At 42.0% G+C, this 7,419-nt stretch overlaps 1 protein-coding gene across 1 annotated transcript in view; it reads left to right on the top strand.

Moving 5' to 3' along the window:
* Positions 1-472: 472 nt before the first annotated feature.
* Positions 473-7,419, top strand: part of LOC139765113 (LMBR1 domain-containing protein 2 homolog) — a 36,364-nt gene continuing 29,417 nt past the window's right edge. Inside the window, exon 1 of the mRNA XM_071692295.1 lies at positions 473-562. The gene's annotated coding sequence lies outside the window, so the exon portion shown is untranslated. The remainder of the gene's footprint in view (positions 563-7,419) is intronic.

Genomic DNA, 7,419 nt, shown 5'->3' with positions numbered 1-7,419 from the left:
GTAGGAAGATAACATTATCTTGGGTATGAGTAATTATCATTAGGGTCGGCTGCCGAAACTTAAAGGTCACCCAGTTTTCTCGTACTTCGTACGTTACTTATGGTCTCGGAGCACACGTCTGCTGGGCCTGTTTAGCTTTTTCCAGCTTTCCAATATGTAATGTTATCATCATCTGCCTCTGTTAATGACGCCTGCAATTCTTTGGCGATACCGCTGGCGATACTGCTTACGGGAGGAGCGTGTACATAGTTTTGAGTTGATATGGAAGAAACAAATGTATGAATTAATGTTGCTGGACTTGGCTATCGAGTGCTGAGTAGTCATTATGTAAGAAATCATTACATTCAAGTAAAGCAAACACACACAAAAAAAGCAATAGAATTTTCACACGAGACATTAGCGAAGTACGTCAACTGCCACGAAACGTACGATACCAGGTTCTCGTTATGACACCTCAGCATGACGTCATTATTGATCAACATTGGATAGGTGAAAGAGATTTGGAGGTGTAGGGCACATACCAGCAATCTGTCACCTCCCTTACTCACCGTACATAAAATTGGTAAAGTATTTTCTTCTCCTCATTATTAGTAGAATGCCTTGTTACCGATAGGATATTATTTTTCGTGATACTTGGATGACTTGTGGTAGCATACGCTGGGGAAGTCGGCATGCATATTAAATGCTAGTCTTGCAAAGTGTCATTCACGTGCCATATTTAAATAGTGCCATAGGTGATAATTCTAATGAATACACGTCATCTTTAAGCCAGTGTGGTGTTTTTAATACGTTAGTTTTCATCTTTTGGGAGTATTACAAGTTCGTCCAGTGTGTGTTTACAAATACCACTCATCCAGTTTGACACATCTACGCGTGGATTTATAATTTGCCCCGAGTTGGAATCACGCATAAAATGCGCTACTGTATTTGAATAAATAAAATTTCAGTTTATTGGCACGACAAGGTTAGATTCATGTTTTTACGTTTTCTGGGGTATTGTTTATTTCCTAACACACGCTCGACAGTGTGTTAGGCAAACATTCCAGGTGGGTAATCACCCTAACTAACCTTACCTGAAGTTGAGGGTGAGGTCCCATCAACATTGTCTTGTGGACTGTCCCTTGGTAACATTAAAGACCCTCTTGCTTTAGTTGTGCCACTAGTGTATTACTTGTTTAAGCACCCATCTAAACTAGCTTTGTATGATTAATATTGTTAGCATTGCTGGTATGTTCAGGGAACAGAGCTGCATAGCTTGATTTGGAGCATTATATTTATTAAATAAACTGGTGTGCTGCTTAGGATCACATAGAATGGCTGCTTAGATGTTTGAGCTGTGGCACAACTAGGTATTTTGTATGTCATCGTTTTTGCCATTCATTGTCATTTCGTACGACAACCAGCCATGGGGGTGAGTATTATACCTTGAACAGAGTAGCGAATGATAAGTTTCGACTACTAGGGAGGTTAGAGGTTGTTGTAGGTTCTGTTGATTTTTCATAAGAGTTTAGTATACTTTTATATTGATTAGCCCCATAAGCACCCTGATATGCATAACCCTCACTATCTGCCTCTCCAATACTGGAGAATGTACCTTAATGCTTTGAATCATACTTTGCATTTCCTTTTTTATTTTTGTATGTTAGCCGAGATAGCATGAGCAACTGAAGCTTTATTTGAGGCCATATATATATATATATATATATTGGAAAGGATCACAATTTTTGTGCGTGATCAAGATATTCCTATGAGTCCACGAGGAAAAAAAAGGGGGGGGACTTGTCGTGTTAAGATACTCATTTTATCGATCAACCACTGTTGTGGATGATCAGCTGGGTTGACCGTAGAACAACTGTCACATCCAGGATTCGAACCTATTGCTAACCGCTGCGCCACCATGTATGATAAAACAAAATCTCTGAAGACTTTACTCAAAATTGGTTGTGTGGTGCATGCCTTAAGTTGGTATATACCATACCACTTTATTTTATGAGTAAAAGTTCAGTGTAGCTTTGCATAGCTATATGCTTTGTATATTGAGTAATTTTATTTTCTGTGGTAATATGCTATTTATAGAACAAAATAAAAGTGATGGAGTGTGACTTGCTGTATTAGATTTCATTCTTTAATATCAAGGTGATAGTGGTGAGGGTTATGAAGATTAAGGTAAATGTGTGGTGAATTTACATAATAGAAGGTGAATACTTGTAAAACACAGAGCCTATGAAAAAAAAATGTCACCTATAGTTCCTTAAGCAGTTAGTGTACAGACTCTGGCACATTCAGTTGAAACACTTTGAGTGACTGGGACCTGAATATACCGAAAGGTGAAAGGCTCGCATGGTATAGAGTGAATTGGAATGGTATAGCACACTTGGGTCAATATGCTGTCAGTAGACTGAATCAGGACTTCTGAAGCATATGCTGTAAACCATGGAAAGTCCTGTGGGGCCTGGTTGTGGATAAGGAGCTGTGGTTTTGGTGCATTACACATGACAGCCAGAGAATGGATGCAAGCAGATGCAACCTTTCTCTGTTTTTTCCCGGTGCTACCTTGCTAACACGAAATAGCAATCAAAAATGAAAATATATATTTTCATGTGTGGCGGGGTGGCAACGGGAGTGGCTGAGGGCAGCAAGTATGAATATGTACATGTGTATATGTGTATTTGTCTGTGTATATATATATATATATGTATACATTGAAATGTATAGGTATGTATATGTGCGTGTGTGGGTGTGTATGTATACACGTGTATGTGGGTGGGTTGGGCCATTCTCTCATCTGTTTCCGTGCAATACCTCGCTAACGTGGGAGACACTGACAAAGTATAATGAAATATAGAAATGAATATATATATATATATATATATATATATATATATATATATATATATATATATATATATATATATATATATATATATATGTATGACTCATGGTGAGGTGCCTGAGGATTGGCGGAATGCGTGCATAGTGCCATTGTACAAAGGCAAAGGGGATAAGAGTGAGTGCTCAAATTACAGAGGTATAAGTTTGTTGAGTATTCCTGGCAAATTATATGGGAGGGTATTGATTGAGAGGGTGAAGGCATGTACAGAGCATCAGATTGGGGAAGAGCAGTGTGGTTTCAGAAGTGGTAGAGGATGTGTGGATCAGGTGTTTGCTTTGAAGAATGTATGTGAGAAATACTTAGAAAAGCAAATGGATTTGTATGTAGCATTTATGGATCTGGAGAAGGCATATGATAGAGTTGATAGAGATGCTCTGTGGAAGGTATTAAGAATATATGGTGTGGGAGGCAAGTTGTTAGAAGCAGTGAAAAGTTTTTATCGAGGATGTAAGGCATGTGTACGCGTAGGAAGAGAGGAAAGTGATTGGTTCTCAGTGAATGTAGGTTTGCGGCAGGGGTGTGTGATGTCTCCATGGTTGTTTAATTTGTTTATGGATGGGGTTGTTAGGGAGGTGAATGCAAGAGTTTTGGAAAGAGGGGCAAGTATGAAGTCTGTTGGGGATGAGAGAACTTGGGAAGTGAGTCAGTTGTTGTTCGCTGATGATACAGCGCTGGTGGCTGATTCATGTGAGAAACTGCAGAAGCTGGTGACAGTTTGGTAAAGTGTGTGAAAGAAGAAAGTTAAGAGTAAATGTGAATAAGAGCAAGGTTATTAGGTACAGTAGGGTTGAGGGTCAAGTCAATTGGGAGGTGAGTTTGAATGGAGAAAAACTGGAGGAAGTGAAGTGTTTTAGATATCTGGGAGTGGATCTGGCAGCGGATGGAACCATGGAAGCGGAAGTGGATCATAGGGTGGGGGAGGGGGCGAAAATTCTGGGAGCCTTGAAGAATGTGTGGAAGTCAAGAACATTATCTCGGAAAGCAAAAATGGGTATGTTTGAAGGAATAGTGGTTCCAACAATGTTGTATGGTAGCGAGGCGTCGACTATGGATAGAGTTGTGTGCAGGAGGATGGATGTGCTGGAAATGAGATGTTTGAGGACAATGTGTGGTGTGAGGTGGTTTGATCGAGTAAGTAACGTAAGGGTAAGAGAGATGTGTGGAAATAAAAAGAGCGTGGTTAAGAGAGCAGAAGAGGGTGTTTTGAAATGGTTTGGGCACATGGAGAGAATGAGTGAGGAAAGATTGACCAAGAGGATATATGTGTCGGAGGTGGAGGGAACGAGGAGAAGAGGGAGACCAAATTGGAGGTGGAAAGATGGAGTGAAAAAGATTTTGTGTGATCGGGGCCTGAACATGCAGGAGGGTGAAAGGAGGGCAAGGAATAGAGTGAATTGGAGCGATGTGGTATACCGGGGTTGACGTGCTGTCAGTGGATTGAATCGGGGCATGTGAAGCGTCTGGGGTAAACCATGGAAAGCTGTGTAGGTATGTATATTTGCGTGTGTGGACGTATGTATATACATGTGTATGGGGGTGGGTTGGGCCATTTCTTTCGTCTGTTTCCTTTGCGCTACCTCGCAAACGCGGGAGACAGCGGCAAAAAAAAAAAAAAAATATATATATATATATATATATATATATATATATATATATATATATATATATATATATATATATATATATATATATTATCCCTGGGGATAGGGGTGAAAGAATACTTCCCACGCATTCCTCGCGTGTCGTAGAAGGCGACTAGAGGGGACGGGAGCGGGGGGCCAGAAATCCTTCGTCTTGCAAGAGGCAAGACAAAGGGTATTCGAGTACTTAGTATTTTGAATAGTTGTTTCCTATTATACAGTCCCTTAGCCTAGCGGTTAGCATGCCTGCCTCTTGCACAAGGGGTCCCAGGTTCGATCCTGGCTGTTGGAGCTTTGTATGTTCTATGAAGGTGCGCGTTCATATACACTTTATTCGTATTCATATAACTCCGCGTTGTACAGTCAGGTTCGGTAAAACGCTATCAGCTGGCTATGTGTTCTGTTCGGAAACAACCGATAGACCCCGTTGCTCACCATTGTGAGACGAAGGGTATTCGAGTACTTAGTATTTCGAATAGTTGTTTCCTATTATACAGTCCCTTAGCCTAGCGGTTAGCATGCCTGCCTCTTGCACAAGGGGTCCCAGGTTCGATCCTGGCTGTTGGAGCTTTGTATGTTCTATGAAGGTGTGCGTTCATATACACTTTATTCGTATTCATATAACTCCGCGTTGTACAGTCAGGTTCGGTAAAACGCTATCAGCTGGCCATGTGCTCTGTTCGGAAACAACCGATAGGCCCCGTTGCTCACCATTGTTAGACGAAGGGTATTCGAGTACTTAGTATTTCGAATAGTTGTTTCCTATTATACAGTCCCTTAGCCTAGCGGTTAGCATGCCTGCCTCTTGCACTAGGGGTCCCAGGTTCGATCCTGGCTGTTGGAGCTTTGTATGATATATATATATATATATATATATATATATATATATATATATATATATATACATACATACCCATGTACATAATTCATACTGTCTGCCTTTATTCATTCCCATCGCCACCCCGCCACACATGGAATAGCAACACCCTCCCCCCTCATGTGTATGAGGTAGCGCTGGGAAAAGACAACAAAGGCCCCATTCGCTCACACTCAGTCTCTAGCTGTCATGTAATAAATGCAACGAAACCACAGCTCCCTTTCCACATCCAGGCCCGGTATACCACATCGTTCCAATTTACTTTATTCCATGCACACCTTTCACCCTACTGCATGTTCTGGCCTTGATCACTCAAAAACTTTTTTACTGCATCCTTTCATCTCCTCCTTGGTTTCCCTATTCTCATTGCTCCCCCCACTTTTGACATATATCCTCTTTGTCAACCTTTCCTCGCTCATTCTCTCTGTATGTCCAAACCATTTCAGCATGCCCTTTTCTGCTCTTTCAGCCACACTTTTATTACCACACAACTCTCTTGCCCTTTCATTGCTTTCTCAATCAAACCACTTTAACCTCAAATTATCCTCAAATATATCATTTCCAATGCATTCACCCTCCTCTGTACAGCCTTATCTATAGCCCATGCCTCACCTCCATATAACATTATTAGGAAAACTATACCTTCAGAGGGAGCCTGGCTCTCATGGGGGCCAGCTGGGATAACAAGCCCAACCCCCTAGGCCCAGTGATTAGGTCCCTCACCATTGGCAGGCCACCTTAGAGCATAGGGCCCTCACCTCCTGAGTTGTTATTTATATTATTTTTTATTATACTTTGTCGCTGTCTCCCGCGTTTGCGAGGTAGCGCAAGGAAACAGACGAAAGAAATGGCCCAACCCCCCCTCATACACATGTATATACATATGTCCACACACGCAAATATACATACCTACACAGCTTTCCATGGTTTACCCCAGACGCTTCACATGCCTTGATTCAATCCACTGACAGCACGTCAACCCCGGTATACCACATCGCTCCAATTCACTCTATTCCTTGCCCTCCTTTCACCCTCCTGCATGTTCAGGCCCCGATCACACAAAATCTTTTTCACTCCATCTTTCCACCTCCAATTTGGTCTCCCTCTTCTCCTCGTTCCCTCCACCTCCGACACATATATCCTCTTGGTCAATCTTTCCTCACTCATTCTCTCCATGTGCCCAAACCACTTCAAAACACCCTCTTCTGCTCTCTCAACCACGCTCTTTTTATTTCCACACATCTCTCTTACCCTTACGTTACTCACTCGATCAAACCACCTCACACCACACATTGTCCTCAAACATCTCATTTCCAGCACATCCATCCTCCTGCGCACAACTCTATCCATAGCCCACGCCTCGCAACCATACAACATTGTTGGAACCACTATTCCTTCAAACATACCCATTTTTGCTTTCCGAGATAATGTTCTCGACTTCCACACATTCTTCAAGGCCCCCAGAATTTTCGCCCCCTCCCCCACCCTATGATCCACTTCCGCTTCCATGGTTCCATCCGCTGCCAGATCCACTCCCAGATATCTAAAACACTTCACTTCCTCCAGTTTTTCTCCATTCAAACTCACCTCCCAATTGACTTGACCCTCAACCCTACTGTACCTAATAACCTTGCTCTTATTCACATTTACTCTTAACTTTCTTCTTCCACACACTTTACCAAACTCAGTCACCAGCTTCTGCAGTTTCTCACATGAATCAGCCACCAGCGCTGTATCATCAGCGAACAACAACTGACTCACTTCCCAAGCTCTCTCATCCCCAACAGACTTCATACTTGCCCCTCTTTCCAAAACTCTTGCATTTACCTCCCTAACAACCCCATCCATAAACAAATTAAACAACCATGGAGACATCACACACCCCTGCCGCAAACCTACATTCACTGAGAACCAATCACTTTCCTCTCTTCCTACACGTACACATGCCTTACATCCTCGATAAAAACTTTTCACTGCTTCTAACAACTTGCCTCCCACACCATATATTC

The sequence above is a fragment of the Panulirus ornatus genome, chromosome 52 (assembly GCF_036320965.1).
Source record: "Panulirus ornatus isolate Po-2019 chromosome 52, ASM3632096v1, whole genome shotgun sequence".
NCBI classification, from domain to species: Eukaryota; Metazoa; Arthropoda; class Malacostraca; order Decapoda; family Palinuridae; genus Panulirus; species Panulirus ornatus.
The sequence above is the reverse complement of the archived record's forward strand: the minus strand, read 5'-3'. Positions and strand labels throughout refer to the sequence as shown.